This window comes from Eurosta solidaginis, chromosome 3, assembly GCF_040869045.1.
Source record: "Eurosta solidaginis isolate ZX-2024a chromosome 3, ASM4086904v1, whole genome shotgun sequence".
Taxonomy (NCBI): domain Eukaryota; kingdom Metazoa; phylum Arthropoda; class Insecta; order Diptera; family Tephritidae; genus Eurosta; species Eurosta solidaginis.
Genome location: NC_090321.1, coordinates 117,609,499 through 117,630,534, shown reverse-complemented (window position 1 = coordinate 117,630,534; position 21,036 = coordinate 117,609,499). Strand labels below are relative to the sequence as shown.

Genomic DNA, 21,036 nt, shown 5'->3' with positions numbered 1-21,036 from the left:
ACCAAAGGCGGGGAAGATCGGTCACGTGTATCCCAAAGATTATAGACCCAGTACCTTAACATCATTTCTGCTCAAAACCTCTCAGAGGCTGATAGATGTGTACATAAAGTCCAACGTGGATGAAAAGCTGCTCTCCACAACACAACAGGCGTACACCAAAGGCAAGTCAGTAGACACCAGATTGCATAGGGTGGTAATAAGCATAGAAAAAGCCCTGGAATATAAGGAATATGCTCTAGAAGTCTTCTTAAGCATTGCCGGGGCTTTCTAAATGGGCGATTATTGATGGTCTTAATTACGTTGAAGTACATCCAGCCTTACCCAGATGGATCGACTGCATGTTAAACTGCAGTAAGATTACATCGCAATGGGGATTGTACGCGGCCACGAAATTAGTGGACAGGGGCACTCCGCAGGGAGGGGTGCTATCACCTCTGCTGTGGACGCTGGTCATTAACCAACTGCTTAGGGGATTCTACGAGGGACCAGAAAAACTTACGGTTTACACAGATGACGTTGCATATGGTCTTGTTTACAAAGAGGTACAAGGTCCCTAATTGGACCAGGCCTAAGTTAGGAGGGGCGACCCTACGGGAGAAACCTTGCACAAAATATCTAGTAATGATCCTAGACAGTAAGCTGTCATGGAAGCTCAACGTGGAGGAGAGGGTGAGGAAGGCTTCAACGGCACTTTATGCATGTAAAAGAATGCAAAAGAACCGGCATATACGATCAGAAGGAACTCGATGACGATGCCTCAAAAATAACAACCAAAAGCAATAATTATCATTTCACTGACACAAATTTTATAGTTTTTTTTTCGGGATTTGGACACAATGTTGTTGTTGTTTTTGTAGCGATAAGGTTGCTCCCCGAAGGCTTTGGGGAGTGTTATCGATGTGATGGTCCTTTAGCCGGATACAGATCCGGTACGCTCCGGTAACACAGCACCATTAAAGTGTCAGCCCGACCATCTCGGAAACGATTTATGTGGCCACATTAAACCTTCAGGCACAACCTTGGACGCAATCTTTTCATTATATTACTTAACAATTTAAAGGCTTCATAGGCTGTAGTCATAACAGCACCACCACAAGCTTTCATTCTACGTTTCCAATCTTCTTCTGGTACATGAACAGCACAGAACATATCACGATCTGCAAAATACTGTGAAGCAAAATCACCAATTGGTAATTTAGAAAACACAACATTGGCGCCTTACTTAGCTAGTTTATTCTACAGAATACGCCATTCAGCATCAACAATTTTCTGATACTCTTGGACATTGGAGGACATTGCTGTGGCAGATCATTTTTCCAATAAAGCACTTTGTTGCTCATTTGATTGGCGCTTCGACATGTACAGCCATGTCATATTTTAGCATGCATAATTGTAATGCTTTACGTATAGCTTTAATGATGATACGTGCATGCACGCCTTCCGCAACATCTGGCTTAACTTGTTTTAAGATTTCACATGCTTAAAATACTACTGAAGTGGTGCCATCGCCGACCTGATAAGAGAAACATTTTTATTCTACACATTCTAATATAACAAAAAACTTACCTCAGCATTTTGAAATTTGGTGATGTGTACTAGAGTTTTACGGCTGGATTCACAATATCCAATAGTTTCATAATGGTTGCCCCATCATTTGAAATTGTGGCCTTACCACTGGAATCAACAATATGCTTGTCCATACTACGTGAACCCAATGTAGTGCGTACAGTGCCACAATTGAATGCGAGGCATTGATGTTGGATATGAGTTGAGGTTTACCATGAGAGCTATCGGTACCCAAACATTTTTTACACAAATACTCATGTACCCAACTAAAGTTCAGGACGTTCATATTTATCGACACGCTGTCCGGTATGGCCCAAATGTTGGCACTGTTGAGAAAAAATATGGATCAATGAACACAAGTAAAAGTGAAAAATTTTTTTTACCATCTCTTGTTACTTTACACATTAGACATTGGAAACGACGACCAGCATCTACAAGTTGCTATTGAGCCTTGCAACGATTACATCTAATTGCACCCAATTCACCAAAATTTACAATTGGTGCCTCATATTCATCCTCAACCGTGCGTCCCATTGGTGAGACGGTAAGTGTAATGGACAAAGCTGTTGTTTTTAATAAATCAGTTGTTGCAGGTATGCAATACAAAAACGACCTGCAAAGAAGAAAGATCAATGTAATTGCCAAACAAAACATTAATTTCGATTAACGATACCTAACGTAACGTGGCGAGGAGTTACCCTGATCTTCTACCACATATTTTGTGGTCACCAATGGTGGTAATAAACCCTGTTCATTAGTAATAAAAGCACCACCAGTGCTATTTTGATTTCCAATGATAACGCTTATCGGATTTGGCATCTGATCGGGATCTAAACGGCGTTGGGCTTGATCATACTGTTGCGGCTGTTGATATTTACCAGTAACAGGTGCAGGTGGTTGCTAAAGAAAATAACACAAAAATAATCATCAGCAAAAATGTGAATTATTAGTTGTATTAGCATACATTATAACCAGGACGTCCGGACGTGTCCGGGTATTGGGGGTTGACCCGGCTTGGGTGGTTGACTGAGCATTGGCGTCTGTCCAGGTTGTGTTGGTGGCATCATAAGAGCCATCAATAACAAGTGCCAAGAATATATCCGTGGCATACCTGCCGACCAAAATGATTCAAGGGGTTGTGATTGCCAACCTCACCTACCCGTGGCGAATCCTGCACCTAACAATTTGGTGTGAACAATTGGTGCCAGTTAACCCTCTGAAATAATCGGCGCAATTGTACGCCATTGTATTGGCATTAATTTGGTAAAATGCAAAAACTTTTCATCCTCCTCCCGTGACCATTCTGTCTTCTTTATGCTAGGATCAAGCCATTCGTACCAGCGTGCCTTACATTGCTTGGCAGATTTGCGGTGCAGCACTGATGCAATACGTGACCACTGGTTTTTGCCATATTTCATTACAGCTGCTTTGAGGATTTCATCCTGAAAGTTATCAATTTAGTTAATAAACGGTCAAGAGTAACCAGTCGCGTCAAATTCTTACCTCAGTGTTTCTCCACACACCACCTTTTATCATAATTCGCGGCATGGTGCTATATAATTGTGAATTCTTTCGATGAGCACAAAAATCAAATCAAAATTTTTTGTCTAAATAAACAGCAAAAATCATTGTATATTAAAAACTTTGGGAAAATTTTAGAATAGCAGCCCCGAGTTCGGGATAAAACTTGGTATCAAATGAAAGAGGAAGTTCTCCCGATCACAAATATATATATCTTAAAGTGCGCAAACTTATAATTTAAAAGTTATTTGTTGTTAAAATTTGCAAATTTAGCAAATTTCTATAGCACTTTAAATTACAATTTACACATCTTTCAAAACCTTAATCCACATACATATCTATATAAATTGGCAACGATAAACTTAGATTGCATTTTTGTATATTTCACATTTCATTTTTGCATTGTTTTTACTTATTATAAATGTTTTTATTAAATCAATCGCGCTTTTGTAGCAACATGCACATGTATATATATTGTTACGAATATTAGCAAAACTAAGGAGTGCTGCCAGCTCTAAGCCGATCTAAGCAGTGACGTGAATGCACATCAATAATTCAATCATTATGTATCTACATAAACGAATAAATAATTGCGTCTACACATATGTACACATTCCGACGAGCAACATTTACATACAAGGCAGCAAGAGATGAGATGTCACACACCGATGAATTTACTTATACGCTTATGTGTGTGCGGGAGACTGTAAACTACAAACACATGCATATGCCTTCTCTGAGTTGTCACAAGAGAGAGCAATACTTTGTGCACGTAGTTGTGGCTGGCGATTTTGTAGCCGAAACAACTAGTAACTTCTGGAAATCGAAGAGCCTAGAAGTATGCAGCGTAAACTATAAAAGCGGCGCCAGCGAGTAAGAAGTAATTCAGTTTGATTTGAATTGTCAAGCAGTTACGAGTAAGACGATATCTAGCGAGCAATAGCACTATTATTTTGAAAGTCAGTTTCCTTTAAGATATCAGTTTGGTTATTAAGCTATTCGTTGCACAGTTTGAGTGTTATTGTGGAGTACTTAATAAAGGCCATTTTTCCATCATTCAATATTGGAGTTATTTATTCAACAGTTTAGTGATTCGAACTTAGCAGAGGATTGCAAATAAGAGGATTTGCAAGTAAATTCGTTATAATTGGTGTCAGAAGAGGAATTGTTGAATAAATTCTAGAGGACAACAAGGACATGGCAAAGTTAAGTGAATTGAAGATCCCGCAACTGAAGAAGGAGTTGGAGAGCCGTGGATTGAATACAAGCGGCGTTAAACTCGAACTTCAGGCACGGCTACGAGAAGCAATGGAAGCAGAAGGAATTGATATGGAAGAGCATGTCTTTCATCTTGATGGCGAGGAGACAACAAAAATTGAAGAGAAGAACGAAACATCGCAGACGGTTACCAGTACAGACTTGAACATGATTTTAGCTGCAATATCTGCTCAAACATCGACAGTGTCATCTCAACTGGCAGAACAGCAGACATATATGGAATCGCAGGAGAACCGTATAACATCCAAGATGGAAGAACAGAAGACATATATGGCATCACAACTAGAATCGCAGGAGACACGCATAACATCCAAGATTGAAGCACAAGAAACGCGTATGTCAGAAATGTCGACACAGATTACATCGAAGATTGAAGCACAAGAAACGCGTATGGCAGAAATGTCGACACAGATTACATCGAAGATTGAAGCACAAGAAACGCGTATGGCAGAAATGTCGACACAGATTACATCAAAAATGGAGACACAACTGAAAGCACAAGAGGCACGCATAACAGTACAACTCGAAGCACAAGAGGCGCGTATATCATCAAAACTCGAAGCACGTATGGACGAGAAAATAACGCAGTTTGAGGAAAAAATCGAAGCCGAGGTGGATGCTTTGAGAGGTCGTATACAAGAGTTGCAATTAAACCGCCCAGCTGTTTCAGCAAGCAATACAAAGGTAAAAACACCATCCTTTGACGGTTCTGTTCCTTTCCAGGTCTTTAAGCTACAGTTTGAGAAGACCGCAGCAGTGAACAACTGGAATGCGGAAGATAAAGTTGCTGCACTGTTCGTGGCATTGAAAGGGCCTGCAGCGGAAATCTTACAGACGATTCCAGAGTACGAACGGAACAGTTATGAAACATTGATGGCTGCTGTAGAACGACGTTATGGAAGCGAGCATAGGAAACAGATATTCCAAATTCAGTTGAAAAACCGCTACCAAAAAGCAAATGAGATATTGCAGGAGTTTGCTTCAGATATTGAAAGATTGGCTCATCTTGCAAATGCGGACGCACCCGTGGAATACACGGAAAGAGTGAAGATTCAAAGCTTTATAAATGGCATACGGGACGTCGAAACGAAGCGAGCCACATACGCGAACCCAAAGCAAACATTTTCTGAAACGGTATCCCATGCATTGACTCAGGAAACGGCGTCATTATTGAGTAAACCAGCATACAAAGCTCATCGTGTGGAAGTAGAAAGGCCGGAGTGGGTAGACACAATTTTGGAAGCACTAAGGGGATCTCAACAGAAGAATGCCGGAGTTATTAAATGTTTCAAGTGCGGCAACCCAGGTCACATTGCACGTCATTGCGATCTTGGTCCTAATAGTTCCAACAATGTGGGTGGCCGTAAACGCAAAGCTGGCGGAAATGAGCAAGAGCGTGTCGAAAGTAAAGAACGAAAACTTGCCCCGGCTGTTGAATGTCCTGTGATATCTGTGTCGCAGATTGGAAGGAAATCAAGCAGTCTTACCATCAGAGGGAATGTGGATGGTAAAGAGCGTGTACTGACTGTAGATACGGGGGCATCTCATTCCTTGATTCGATCTGATTTGGTCTACAGGGGAATAAAGTCATTACCTGGAGCGAGGTTGCGTACGGTCACAGGCGAATATAACCAAGTTCAGGGAGAAGTAATATGTGAAGTCCTAATTGGGAAGGTCATGGTTCTACACAAATTCGTTGTGGCGGAGATCGTTGATGAAGTTATATTGGGAGTGGATTTCTTGGTTGACCATGACATCAAGATCGATATGCAGAGAAGGGTGATGCATTATGAGAACCAAGATGTGCCACTTAACTTCAGTTTGGAAAAAGGGTTCAGCAGTAAGCGAGTGCTGGTTGAGGAGATTCGACAGAGACCACGAAAGTCAAGGAAAGTAGATCGAGCAAAGGTTGATGGATCGAATGTGCCAAATAAAGCGAAATTAAAAGTACCTGCGAGGAAAAGACCGGCATCAACAAACCCTAATGGACGCACTAAATTCACTGAAAGAATTTTTCTGAAAGAATGCAAGGATGATTTCAAGCCAGCGCGTACTTTTGTTGGGAAACGTCGGAACGATACTGAGTATGTGAAGCCAATCCGTCAAGAACAAGCTCTACAAAGTAGTTCTTCATTGGCCAAGCAACAGAGTGCGAGAGAACGATCCAGAATAATGAGTAGTAAGATGGAACACAGGTACGACAGGGAAAATAATTCGGAAGGTTTCCGGAATGGAGATTTGGTACTGTTAAACAACCCTCACCGGCGGAAAGGTGTCCCAGCCCAATTTCGGTGCAGTTGGGAAGGCCCGTACAAGATTGTGAAGAAGCTCAGTGATACCATCTACCGCATACAAAGCATTGAGAAACCACGGAGTAGAAGAGTGGTACATTTGGCGATGCTAGCAGCGTTTAGATCGAGAGATTTGTCTGATCGGGACGATCAGACTTAGGTGGTGGGCAGTGTTACGAATATTAGCAAAACTAAGGAGTGCTGCCAGCTCTAAGCCGATCTAAGCAGTGACGTGAATGCACATCAATAATTCAATCATTATGTATCTACATAAACGAATAAATAATTGCGTCTACACATATGTACACATTCCGACGAGCAACATTTACATACAAGGCAGCAAGAGATGAGATGTCACACACCGATGAATTTACTTATACGCTTATGTGTGTGCGGGAGACTGTAAACTACAAACACATGCATATGCCTTCTCTGAGTTGTCACAAGAGAGAGCAATACTTTGTGCACGTAGTTGTGGCTGGCGATTTTGTAGCCGAAACAACTAGTAACTTCTGGAAATCGAAGAGCCTAGAAGTATGCAGCGTAAACTATAAAAGCGGCGCCAGCGAGTAAGAAGTAATTCAGTTTGATTTGAATTGTCAAGCAGTTACGAGTAAGACGATATCTAGCGAGCAATAGCACTATTATTTTGAAAGTCAGTTTCCTTTAAGATATCAGTTTGGTTATTAAGCTATTCGTTGCACAGTTTGAGTGTTATTGTGGAGTACTTAATAAAGGCCATTTTTCCATCATTCAATATTGGAGTTATTTATTCAACAGTTTAGTGATTCGAACTTAGCAGAGGATTGCAAATAAGAGGATTTGCAAGTAAATTCGTTACAATATATATATTTTATTGATGACATTACAAAGCTGTGCTGCCACATATATATACGTATACACATATAAAATTTGTTTAGAAATTTGCAAACTTTAACACCAAATAACTTTTAAATTATAAGTTTGTGCACTTTAAAATATATATATTTGTGATGAACTCCCTCTTAATTTTAAATCTTTCTGGAGATATTCCACTTAAAACTCTCAAAATTGAAAAAATTTTCCACCACCAAATGTTTTCCTGTCTCTGCTGAATTAGAAATAGCGGATTTTTTTGCACGCAAAAATGACGTACTTTGCTATCCCTATAAAAATAATAGGTGCGAGAGAGCACGATACATTGTGAGAAAGCTAAATTTGTCAACATGCTATTTCATTTGGAGAATTTTTCATTCCAAATCGTCACCCCTGTCAAAAATTCGTGTGGCTGTGTGCGTTTTTGGTCACACGATTTTTGCAGGGCGCATGCGCTCTCTCAAAATAGTGTACGTGTGACTCGCTTTCTCGCTCTTACCTATTGTGTTTTCGACATTCCTTCTCGCTCGATGTTATTTACATTTTTAAGTTACTTCATTAGGTATGTTTTCGTTATCGCTAACCAAAACATATGCAACAACAACAACACGGGTAACTGGCCTATCGGTTACCCGTACCGTTTACCTTCTGTCAATTCGCTTTTTATATGAATGAAACGCGTCCCTTTTGTTTAAATAATATTTAATTATGAATAAATTATGTATACAATGGTTTTTACAAATAATTTCCATAATTTTCTAGTAAACCTTACATATGTGCATATTTATATCTACAAACTACATATGTAAAGACATAAACTCATTCGTAGTCGTGCCCTTTCTGAAACCATTTTGAGTTTCGAAGCCCACACTGATGGTGCTCAATTTTTCCTGCGCGGGTGGTGTTGTTAGTATCAGTTTGCATAGATATGAGTATTGTAGATATAATACCGGAATATATGCAGCCCCATTTCGTGCTATCAAAGTCGATTTGCAGGTGATGTTGAGCCTTTGAACTTGACCCTTTCCCATAATATGCGTGGTAGGGCCTTACATGTGATACTAAAAAGGCCGAGGGACAGTTGTCGCAGTTTTCTTGTAGTTTGAGCAAATGTACGTTCTTCTTACAGCCACAGCTGGAATATTGCTATGCCCGCATCGTCAAATCGAATTACCTAGAATGAAAAAGAAACGAATATCAGTAAAGATAGATAATAAGTTTTTAATATAACCGGAAGTGCTTAATAAATATAAGATACTCAAGGGGATTTCAGATAACCAGAATCAGGACCTGTAAAGTAAATTCAAGTGAACCTCCACCATGCCAAGGCATCTTCCGGCAGTGGGGTACCCGAAGATTATAACAAGGGATAATTGATAGGTGTTGGGGTAATAGATAGTAAATTAGGCGTGCTACAAAAACAAAAACGAATAAATGCAAATGACTGTTTAATCCATTATGCGAAGTTCTTTGAATGGATGTGCAAATTGAAACGGGCAAAGTACTGCTAAAACTGCTTTCCCCGAGTAACCCGGGAACGAATTGATATGACTACGTTTATTCTTCTTTAGCAGCAGTGCCGAGCACCAATTCCCTTTTGGACAGGAAAGTAAACGTTTGGTTGTCTGCAAGTTTATCATATGCCAGTACAGAACATACTCGTTTGCTGGATCTGAGCAGTACATCGAATTTTCCCAGATTTTCTGGGCTCAGCGAGGGTATCCTCCTGAATGGTGCATGTGTACCCTGCTGCCTTGCCTGGCCGCTCACCCAACAACACCAGGCACGACGAAACTTGCCCTGCGACACCCAAAGTGCACTCACGCTGCACATGGCTCCAGCGGGTTAGTGGGCTTAGAGTATACCCGTGGTAGCTATGCCTGTCGTAAGAGGCGACTAAAATACCAAATTGATTCAAGGGGTTTTATAGCGCAATCCTTTCAATGGGTTGCCAGCGCAATATATAGCCTCTCCAATCCAATTGTCAACGTCACCTACCCGTGGCGAATCCTGTTTCTTTAACAGCCGAGGCTCTGGCGACCTCATGTTCCTTATGGATCTACATTTGAAGGCGCTTAGTTAGCTGAGATCGCTTACTTAACCGGTAGATTCTAAAGTAAAAACCAAAACACAAAATATAGGTTAGGTTGAAGTGGCCGGTTCATGAGGATCTCACATAGACTGAATGAGTCCGTAGTGTTAACAGAAGTTTGTTTTAACGACCAAGCTGAAAACCCTATCAAGAGCCAGGACCTATGTTATAAAAAAACTCCGTCGTCTTGACAAATACTAGAAGCTTCCTAGGACTTAAGCCACTTGCTGCTTCTAGATCTGACAGCTTTATCACTCCTAATAGCTGGAGCCTTAGCCTGACAAGCGCAGGGCACGATATTTCTCAGGGGGCCCGGTATTTCTCGGGGGGCCCGCGATTTAGAGGTACTAAGACATTTTTTTTTAATTCAGGAGAGTCTTTAGTTGTTCCATGTGGAAATTTTAAGCCGAATTTCAAAAGCAACGAATATTGATAATGATTTTTTACCTGGTCCCTCGAACAGTGAGGAGACAATAAAAACATCAAACAAAAATATATGTTTACATTAATCCGAAATCGTAAAGTTTTCGTGGTAACACTGATAAAGGTTCATCTTCAAAAAGCCTTCCAACAATACGACCAACTCTGTATCAAAGTCTAGATTATTTAAACGACTTCGATATCGGTACCGTGAATAATGAGTTTTTGCGATCTGAAGAAGTCAACGAAATAATTCGTCGAGGTCATCAAAAGTGCCCTGTTATTTTTCCACGTGATTGTCATGACGAGGCATTTCCTACCTCGTTGTTAAACAGAATCTTTCCAAATGGAGAGAAAGTGGAGCGTCACTGGTTGGTGTGGAGTGCCAGTAGCAATGCTTTTTTTGCCTACCATGTCGTCGGTTAAGCACCAATACTTTAAATCGACCTAAATTTGTTGTCCTGGCGAATATTCGAAATTCCAGGTATGGAAGAAGCTATACAGTAAACTGCCATCACACAAAAATACTGAAGATCACATTAAATGTTATATTCAATGGCGATCTTTACAAAACCTAATTCGAAAGGAGGCTACAATTGATACACTTATCAATGAACAGCTAATCACTGAAACTCAAAAGTGGAAAGAAATTTTATATAGAATTTTGGACACTATTTTTTTTCAAAAAGCGAAAGTATGGACATTTTTTGGGCATCTAAGATCTCATAAGTCATTATGATCCGATACTTAGAGATCATTTGGAGAAAGTTAGGATTTCACAATAGCAGCACAAACGTTTACAAGTTCACTATCTTTCCCCAGACATTCAGAACGAGTTTATAGAAATTTGTGCAAAGCATGTGAGGGAAACTATATTAGATCAAGGCAAGAAAGCTAAGTATTTTGCTATTATCGTTGATGCTATGCTTGATGCTAGTCACGTTGACTACGTTCATTTTGCGCTCACTCCATTTCAATTCGAAAGCAACAAATTTGCAATTCCAGAACAGATTTTGGCTTTCGTGAATTGTAACCAAAAAACTGCTCAGAAAATCGCTGATCTAATTTGCCATACATGATTGAAGATTGTCGTGCACAAGGGTACGATAACGGCGCCAATATGAAAGGAGCTTACAACGGAGCACTACGTCACATTCTCGACAAAAACTCGAATGCTGATTACTCGCCTTGTGCAACCCGCAGCTATGATAGCGTTTTCTTTTCTGGATAAAGTGTTACGCAAGCGTTGTTGTTCTATTCTAAAAAACAGGCAACGCCTTTACGGGGTATTTCGTTCTTTTGTGAAAATTCTTGCCTGCTCGCAACGCAAAAGCGTTACACTTTTACCCTGTAAAAAATGGCGGTGTGGCAGTGCAACTTTGTGAAACTCTCAATTCGCTCTTAAGTTCCACATATACTCTGTTAATATGAGTAAATTTGGTGAGTTGAAATGTTCTTTGTAAGGACTATAAATGTTGACCATTTTCTGGGGTAGGAGTAACTCTATTGCTGTTATTGTTGTTGTAGCGATAAGGTTGCTCCCCGAAGGCTTTGAGGAGTATTATCGATGTGATGGTCCTTTGCCGGATACAGATCCGGTATGCACCGGTACCACAGCACCATTAAGGTGCTAGGCCGACCATCTCGGGAACGATTTATGTGACCACATTAAACCTTCAGGCCATCCCCTCCCTCCCCACCCCAAGTTCCATGAGGAGCTTGGGGTCGCCAGAGCCTCGTCTGTTAGTGAAACAGGATTCGCCGCGGATAGGTGAGGTTGACAATTAGGTTTGGGGAAGCTATATATTGCGCTCGCAACCTGCAGGGTTGCGCTACACAGCCCCTGGAATCTGATATTTTAGTCCCCTCTTACGCATACGACAGGCATACCTACCGCGGGTATATTCTGACCCCATAACCCGATGGGGTAGAGTATTACCATTTACTTAGGCAACAATTTATTTCAGAAAAGAAAACGCTATCAATTTATGTGGTGTTGATGCTGCAGAATGTTGTACGGCTGCAATTATTTCTTCAATTCTTCGGCAGCACTCCACAACGATGTGACATCCTCAAAAAAAATGTACCTAGCTCTCTTCATAGTCTTTCAGCCAAAAACCAAATTTGACTCCGCAAGCATACTGCGATGTTACCGGCATTCTCAAGTACATCAACAAGTTCGAATGTATCTTGCTGTCCTCAATTTGGTTCAAAACCCTACCATTAATGAAAGAAGCGTGGTCCTCCAAGCGAGAGACGCCACCACAGATGTTGAGGTCCGACATCTAGATGCCTTATTAGCTGATTTGATGTTGATCAGGAACCAATGGGAAACAATTTTAAACGAATGCAAAACAGTTGCTATTCAATTGAACATCTCGCCAAAGTTTCCGGACATTCGAAAGAGAAAACCCAAAAGGCGTTCTGAAGATAATGTAAATGAGATGATTACGGATGATTCAGAGTCTGATTTCAAAAACAATACATTCTTGGTGATCGTTGATTCGGTAATCACTGGCATTACTGAACGATTTGCAGCTATGAGAAATTTGACAGAAAAGTTTTCCTTTTTGTGGCAATTTAAGACATGGATGAAACTACGGTTCGGGCGAGCGCAGCAAAATTTGTCGAAAAATACAAGTCGGATATTTCTCAATGCTTAGAATGTGAAATAGTTCACTTGAAACACATTTACGAAGCAAATTTTGATAAAGGTCTGTCTCCATTGGAATTGCTAAATGCCTTCTATTTTCAAAATATGTATACACTTTTCCCCCAACTTTTGTATTGGTTTACGTACCTTTTGCACTTTACCTGTCACTGTATCTAGTGCAGAACGTTCCTTCAGCGTCCTTTCAAGAATGAAAGACTTTCATAGATCGTGTTCATCTAAAGAGCGAGTTTTAGGACTTGTCACGCTTTGTGTTGCATCCGTTTTGGCAAGACAGTTAAATTTTGATATTATTATAAAAAATTTTGCAGCGAAAAAAGCAAGTAAAGCCACTCTTTGATATCCGAACATTTTATATTGAATAATTAAAATTTATAATCATCATTAAATTTATCAGAAATGTATGAAAATGTTACCAAATAACTAGAAAAGATTATTTGAAATAATATGTGGCTGTTAAAAGAGAATTTTATTTCTACGTTACAATAAAATAAAACAAATAGTAAATATTCTGTGTTAATTTTATTGTCAGCTCTTAGCCAAAAATCATTTAGTTGATGTGGCAAAAATTTTTTTTGATGTAATCCATCAATAATGATTTATGAATGAAACGTCATTAATTCACGTTAATAAAATGTATTAGTGGATTTTTTATAGGGGGCCCGTAAATTATTTTAGTCCCGGACCCGGATTTTCTCTCTATGGCCCTGGTTCGAAGACGCCAGAGGGGATTCAAGCCAGAGTCTCCAGACCCAGAGCAAAAATATCAGTACCTCTAAAAGCACATACGAGCAGCTTTCAAGCAGAAGTATTCGCCATATGAGCCGTTTATTTTGAAAGTGGCATAAGTCATTTCATGTCGTTTAGGTTCAGTGATAATTTGTTTGTATCTCTCCTCGCCTCCAGTTTGTTAGAGTCCAATATCCAAAAGATGCAATTCTTATTATTATTTTATAATTGTAGAACCATCTATATATGCATTCGTTCAAAAATAACAATGCATTTAAGACCATGAGTTGGAAATGACTTATGCCACTTTCAAAATAAATGGCTCATATGTTGGTGCGCTAAGCTGAACCTTCTGCGCTGATACTCCAATGAAACAATTGCCATACTCAGTCAGACAGTCAGGCCCCACTAAAGGCAATTGTGGGGTTCGAAATAAAGTCAGCACTGGTCCTTGGGTTCACAACGTAGTACTGTTGCACTGGGTCCCAGGCCACAGGGGAGTACAGGGTAATGAGCAGGCGGACTCTAGTGTTTAGTTTGTTGCGTCCCTCCCACAAATTATCATCCTCCCAGCAGATCCATGCAGCGGGTCTGCGTCATACTCTCCTCCTCCGGGAAGGTATCGAACCCAATCCGTATCCTTTTCCTGACCCCGGTCATAAGAAATGGTTTTGCTGCGTTTGCCGGAAAAGAATCTTTTTAGGACGGTCATACTCTTGTCAGTGTGTCACGTGCAAGGGATGGTTGCATCGGACAGGTTGCTCTGGGCTTGATCCCAAAACCCGACGTCCTCTTAACTTTTACAAATCTTTTGTGGCTTCTTGTTGTTCACGCCCTCATTACATTATGAGAAAATACGGCACCTGAGAGCACAGCCGTATGAAGCTGAAAAACACAAGCAGGTTCTGAGTGAACTCCGCAAACAGGCGCCGGACCTCTATGCCAGGAATTTCCCGGTGAATCCTGTACTCAAAGAAAAAAACTAGCAGAGTAGGAACGCACTCTCCCTAAGGAAACGGGAGTCGCTCTAGCCCAACTTCGATCTGGATACTGTAACAGGTTAAACTCTTACCTATCCAGAATCAACCCCGAGATACAAAACATATGTCCTGCTTATAATGTGTCCCCACATGACACCAACCATCTCTTTAGCTGTATTGTGGAATCAACGCCTCTAACACTCCTCTCATTATGGTCCACCCCTGTTGAAACTTTCTGTTTCCTTGGACTCCCGTTAGAGGACATTGATGACAATTTGTGATCTGTCGCACCTATTGGATGGGGCGAAGCACTGCTACAACAAGAGCAGGCGGAAAACCCGGAAAGAGAGGCAGGAACTGCATAACCCATCGATCCCGAGCCGTTCCAGTCAGTTGGCTCACAGGGGCATTTATTAGGAGAAGGGGGGGAAAGAGAGAAGAACACTGGAGCAATACGCCAGGTTTGAGACAATCTAAGTTACTGTTAGGAAGTTATAGCACAAGTCGCTACAGGGCAATAATAGACCTATCGAAAGATAACCGAAGAATCCCAAGAGCTTTCTTACAGGGCATTATAGACTGAGCAGCCGTATGCAGAAAGTGGGCATACTATCGAATAACACGTGCCGATTTTGTGATCGATCAGCAGACGGTGGACCATATCCTCCAATAATACGAAGCAATCTCAAAACGTAGGGCTAAGTTTATGGGCTCACCATGGCCAGTGCATTCCCACATTTAATCCCTCAAGCCAAGAACTCTGCTAGGGTTCATCAAAGAAGTCGGCTACGACGAGGTGCTGTGAAGGAGATGTGCAAGTCATTGTGCAATCCTCAATAAATTATCTATCTACGTTCCGGTAACAAGCACCATTGAGGTACTAACCCGACCATCTCCGGACCTATTGATATGACTACATTGAACCTTCTAGGGATTGAATATTAATAATGACCGCAATGCGAAAGTCTGTTAAAATTTACCATTCTCCATGGTATGCTACATATATAACTTCCCACGTTTTGAATCAGTAATGAAAAGAGCAAAATTTACTAAAATTTTAACTGGTTGTGGGTAAGGTGTTGATGTCCTCTCTTAACGCAATGTAATGGTAACGGCGACGCAGAGAAAATAATAAAAATCCTATAAATCTACTGATCATAATTAATTAATTCCTCCCTTTCCATGCAGTTCTATGCATACAAACATATGTATTTTTTCTCTCCAAACGCTAGTTAAAGAAATCAATTGGTAATTCGATTTCTTTGGTATTTGCCTTCTTCAGTTGATTATCAACAAAAGCATGACAAATTATCACTAACAAATTCATACATGTTGTTTATATATTTAATATGGTAGGCAATTTACTTACCATTTCAGGTGCGATGATCCTGGACAATCGGGCCTGACTGGACGAGATTTATTTTGCTTTAACATAGCGTGCTTAACGCGAACCATATCATGTAAGCGCACAATTTCGATTATGCAACCAATCAAAGAAATGTCGTGCTTATAATACTGCTATGATAGCAGCAGCAGCTCCCGGTGGCGGCACATAAACAACAGTTGCATGCGGATCAGTTGCATTTTTTGCTTCGGCTACCTATTCAATTTTAATTCACATTACATTATCTACTATTGCAATTTTTAATCAATACAAATCAATATAAATTACCGAAGCAAATACTGGCAAACCAAGATGCGTAGTTCCACCCTTTTTTGGGAAAATACATCCAACCAATTTTGTACCGTATTCCAAAGCATGTTGGTTGTGGAAAGTACCTTGTTTACCGGTAAATCCTTGGCAAATGACACGTGAATCTGCATTTAATTGTAGGTTTCTTGTTGTTTTGGCATATCCTGAGCTGAATCGCACCCCGGCAGAGATGATATATATTAGAATAATATAACATTTTTTTTTATTATTTAAAAATACACATACGTATGAATGAAAAGCAGAGAGTAAATAATGTTGCTTTGGTTGTAGCGATAAGGACACTCCACGGGAGCGATTTAGTATGACCACCTGAAACCTTCTAGGCCATCCCGTCGATTCTATACAACTTTCAGATTCTAAAAACGGATCTCGACACGCGTCTTTTGATACCACCTTTGTTTAGGTTGTGCACTGTCTTGAAAACGTTACCTTTTTTAGTTTTGGAAATCGAATCTTCCAATTCCAATTGGTGGCAAGAGGACTTGGCTGCCTCTAGTTAATGCGCCAGGTTAATTTAGAAGTGCCTAAACTGCTAACACACGTCACACCTAAAAGTCCGTAGCACAAGCACTTTTTTAGTTTTTTAGTTTAATTACCACAATTATAGTTTTTCATCGTTTTAAAATGTTTCCCGGAATAATTAATAAATTGTCGTATTAAGATGACGCTGCTGACAGCAAGAAACGTCGATGTGTTAGTGGAGAGCGAAAAAAGCTTTGAATGTGTGGGTGAACTAGTGACCTCCGTCTTTTAGGGTAGTAGTTTTCCAATGAAGCATGATCCAGATAATGATAAAAATTTAACATGCTATTGCAACAACAACGCTATGATCCCCACAAATATATCTGGATCAATTTCGGAACAACGGCTCTGTTGATTTGGCTTTTTATGGACAATTTTTGACATCTGCACTTGGTAGCACTTACATCCGATATTTAACATATATTTTCCACTCGAAAACCCACCAATTTTAATTTTAAGTCTGACAACAAATTACTAAAACCAAAAAATAATCACATCACATTCATTTTAAATCATGATAGAAGAAATATACATTTTTTATTTGAAATATAAAGGAACACAACACAACATGCCATATTTTTTGCACAAGGCTCCTGATAGAAGTAAAATTTTTAATATAAACCTTGGGACGATAGGTATTTAGTTGAAAACGCTTCTATTAGTACATCTCCCAAGTTTTTGGTCTTGATTTAACAGCCAACCCCTATGTTATGCCTTAGGGTAGGTTCGGTTGAACTGGCCGGTCAATAAAGACCTCACATAGACTGAATGTGCCCATAGTGTTACCAGAATTTGTTTGACGACCAAACGGAAGAACCCCAATCAGGTACCAGTACATATGCTATATAATAAGTCCTTTTGGAAAATACCAGCAGTCTTATAGGACCCAGCTTAATTGCTGCCTCGAGATGTGGCAACTCTGTCGCCCGTAATAGCAGAACGTGCTCAACCGTTTCTTCCTGCATCTCACACTTCCTGCACTGACGAGTCCTAACTTATAAGTATGTGACGCCAGAAGGCAATGTCCAACGGTGTGAAACGTCTAACTCATATCCCTTTATGACCGGGAACCCAGTAAATATGTATGGTCCGGCGTGAGCGAAGTTTTTCCAATGCTTCCTTCTATCACAGAATATTTCCTGAAGAAGTACTGTGTGAGATTATTGCCTTAATCGCAGCCTATCAATATATATATTGACTGCAGCGTTCTCCAAAATTTTTGCTGCTTTCTTCACAGCTATTATTTCTACTTGAAAGACGCTGCAGTAATCTGGCAACCTGTAGGATCTCCTTATTTCTGGATGGACGCAGTAAACAGAAGACCCCACAGCCTGCACTCAAGCTGCTATGAGGCCTTAAACCTTAGGGCTCCAGTTATGCTTATCATAGATACTCTGCATACCCTCTCAAGTTTTTTGGTATACGTTCTTTTTATGGGTATTTACGGCAATTGCCAAACCTATAACCCAAAGACAGAGTTTGGGTGATAGGCGCCACGTGCATCCTCTTGCACGCATAGAGTGCCGCGGAGGCTTTCTCCGCTCTCTCTTCCACATGGTGTTTCCACGAAAACTTACTATCTAGTATAACTCCTAGATACTTTGTGCTATTATAGAATAGAAAAGTAAAACTTAGTTTCAGGTTTGATGACCAAACAATAATTTCCTTTATTGGCGAAGTTTTTTTTTTTTTTTTTTTTTTTTTTTTTTTTTTAATGGACGTTGCGGCAGCGCGCTGCCTTCAAGTGGCCCAATGAAACCAGGCTAATCCTGTTCACGCGATCGATTTATATATATATATAATAACTTTTTTTTATTTTTTTCTATTTTGCCGAGTCTTTGATGGGCAGCGGTTTGTCAAGCGTCACGATCTGAGACTGCTCAGCTACAGAAGAAATTTCATCAGCCAAGCGTAATACTTAAAGAGAACAGAAGCAAACGTATTATACATTAATTTAGAGAGGTGAGAACAATCTTTTTTTATAGAAAAAAGGGAGTCCGAGCTATCAAATGTGTTTGAGTGAGAGTTATAATCTTGGCATAAACGCCGAAAAGGTTCATTTTGTTCGAAATTCGTTCTACATTGTTTCAGCAGAAGAGGTTTGAAGTGTCTCGATGTCCGAGAGGGAACGCAAAAGTTCACTTCATTCAGAAGGAATGGGCTCGAAATTGATCCATTTAAAAGTTTTGTCATAAATATCACACCAAGCATTTCCCTTCGACTAGCAAGAGTTGGAAGATTGATAAGCTTTAATCGATTAGTATAAGGTGGAAGATTAGTTAAAGAGTCCCATTGGAAATTTCTTAAGGCAAATAGTAAAAATTGTTTTTGTATTGATTCGAGACTGTCTGCATGGACTTGATAACGCGGATTCCAAATTATCGAGCCGTATTCTAATATTGGCCTAACTAATGTTGTAAAAAGTGTTTTAGTTATGTAAGAGTCGTTAAATTCTTTTGACCACCGTTTAACAAATGCAAAAACACCTTTGCCTTTATTCACTGTAGCATTAATATGAAGATTGAAACTAAGTTTGGAATCCATCATGACTCCCAAGTCAATAAAATTATTTACAGTTTCTAGACTATAGTTGTTAATTGTATATGAAGCTGGTGGCGAAACTCTCCGAGAAAAACACATGAATTTACATTTTTTGAGATTGAGCGGCATATAATTTACATTGCACCAGGTAACCAAGTGATTTAAATCCATTTGAAGCAAGGAATGTTCCTCAACCGAGGCACATGATTTGAAAAGTTTTACATCGTCTGCGTACATCAAGATTTTTGAGTATTTAATTGTACCAGATATATCGTTTATGAACAACAAGAACAGAATCGGACCAAGATGGCTGCCCTGAGGAACACCAGAAGAAACATTGATGACCCCAGAAAGTGTATTTTTAAAGATTACTTTTTGCGTACGATAACCAAGATACGAAGAAATCCAACATATAAGACGTGGTTGAAAACCGAGTTTACTGAGCTTATGAATAAGTAATGGGTGTGATACTTTGTCGAAAGCTTTACTGAAATCGGTGTAAATTACATCAGTGTGAAGGCCTTTTCTAAATCCATTAGAAACGTGGGTGGTAAATTCTAGTAAATTGGTGATAGGTGATTTGCCCTTACAGAACCCATGCTGCGAGCTTGCAATTATGGGGGAAATAGGGAATGTTAGGTGGTGGGTAACAATAGCCTCAAATAACTTTGGGATAGCGGATAACTTTGCTATGCCCCGGTAGTTTTCTATTGAAGACCTGCTTCCATTTTTATGAAGCGGAATAAGAAAAGATTCCTTCCATATTGTTGGGAAAACGCCATAAATTAAAGATAAATTAAATAAATCTGTTAGCGGCTGATAGATGTTTGCGGCACATTTTTTAAGAAAGTGTGTCGGGATCCTGTCGGGGCCGTATGAATATGATACTTTTAAAGTTTTTAAATAAGATAATACATCTTCTGAAGATATAAATGGAGCTCTGATTGAATAACATGAATCAATATGGTATGGGTATTCATTAGGTGGAACGTTGGTCTCAATAGAGTAATTTGATTTGAAAAATTCCGCAAAGAAGTCGGCGATCTCTTGATCATCGCTGGAAATATTATCTTGGAATTTCATGGATGATGGAAACCCTTTCACCCTGCGTTTAGAGTTTACGAATCCGTAAAATGCCTTCGGGTTGCAAGTTATATTTCTTTTCATTTTACAAAGATAAGCTTTGTAACACTTTTTGTTCAATTGAAAATACTTGCAGCGTAGAATCGAGTACTGTAAGTAATGGTTATGTAAACCCGTCTTTTTGAACAACTTGAAAGATCGAGACTTTTTATTCTTTAAAATTTTCAGCTCTTTAGTGAACCATACTTGGCTTGTATCGGAATGTACACAAATCCGCTTAGGTACGTATTTTTCAAAAAGACAGTAAATGGTATTGTAAAAGTGAGAAACGCTTTGCTCCACATCAGCATTAAATGTTGGCCACACTATTCGAGATAGATCACGATTTAATTTTTTAAAATTGGCCTTCGCAAAGTCGAAGCGATAACTGGAGTCGTATCGTTTATTTCCGCTGTTACAAGCATAATTTACAACTTCGTAAACTATTTTGAGGGAAGGGTGGTAAGCATCTTCAGGTTCAATAATGGGTTCGCATCGACTAATGGAATATTTAGATTCATCATCCACAAAGGCTAAATCCAACACTCTTCCGAATTTATTCGATTGGATGTTGATTTGTTGAAGGCACAGCTCAGACATTCCGTCTAGAAATTCATTGTTGGAAGACTTTGACGAAACTGGTACGATATTAAAGTCAGAGATGCACCATGATATGTGTGGCATATTGAAGTCACCCAAGACAATAATGGAATCGGAAGGCTTTAGCATCGAAT

The 21,036-nt window shown here is 39.8% G+C and overlaps 3 long non-coding RNA genes across 3 annotated transcripts; all 3 read right to left on the bottom strand.

Moving 5' to 3' along the window:
• Nucleotides 1-1,063: 1,063 nt before the first annotated feature.
• Nucleotides 1,064-1,806, bottom strand: LOC137246621 (uncharacterized). The gene is made up of 3 exons (XR_010951603.1): nucleotides 1,567-1,806; nucleotides 1,223-1,513; nucleotides 1,064-1,167 (listed from the first exon to the last, which is right to left on the bottom strand). It is a non-coding gene; the product is annotated as an uncharacterized lncRNA (long non-coding RNA).
• Nucleotides 1,807-2,082: 276 nt separating this feature from the next.
• LOC137246620 (uncharacterized) lies at nucleotides 2,083-3,172 on the bottom strand. Its single transcript, XR_010951602.1, has 4 exons — nucleotides 3,070-3,172; nucleotides 2,531-3,008; nucleotides 2,240-2,466; nucleotides 2,083-2,179 (listed from the first exon to the last, which is right to left on the bottom strand). It is a non-coding gene; the product is annotated as an uncharacterized lncRNA (long non-coding RNA).
• Nucleotides 3,173-8,300: 5,128 nt separating this feature from the next.
• LOC137244252 (uncharacterized) lies at nucleotides 8,301-16,696 on the bottom strand. Its single transcript, XR_010950856.1, has 4 exons — nucleotides 16,343-16,696; nucleotides 16,076-16,265; nucleotides 15,773-16,003; nucleotides 8,301-8,685 (listed from the first exon to the last, which is right to left on the bottom strand). It is a non-coding gene; the product is annotated as an uncharacterized lncRNA (long non-coding RNA).
• Nucleotides 16,697-21,036: the final 4,340 nt, after the last annotated feature.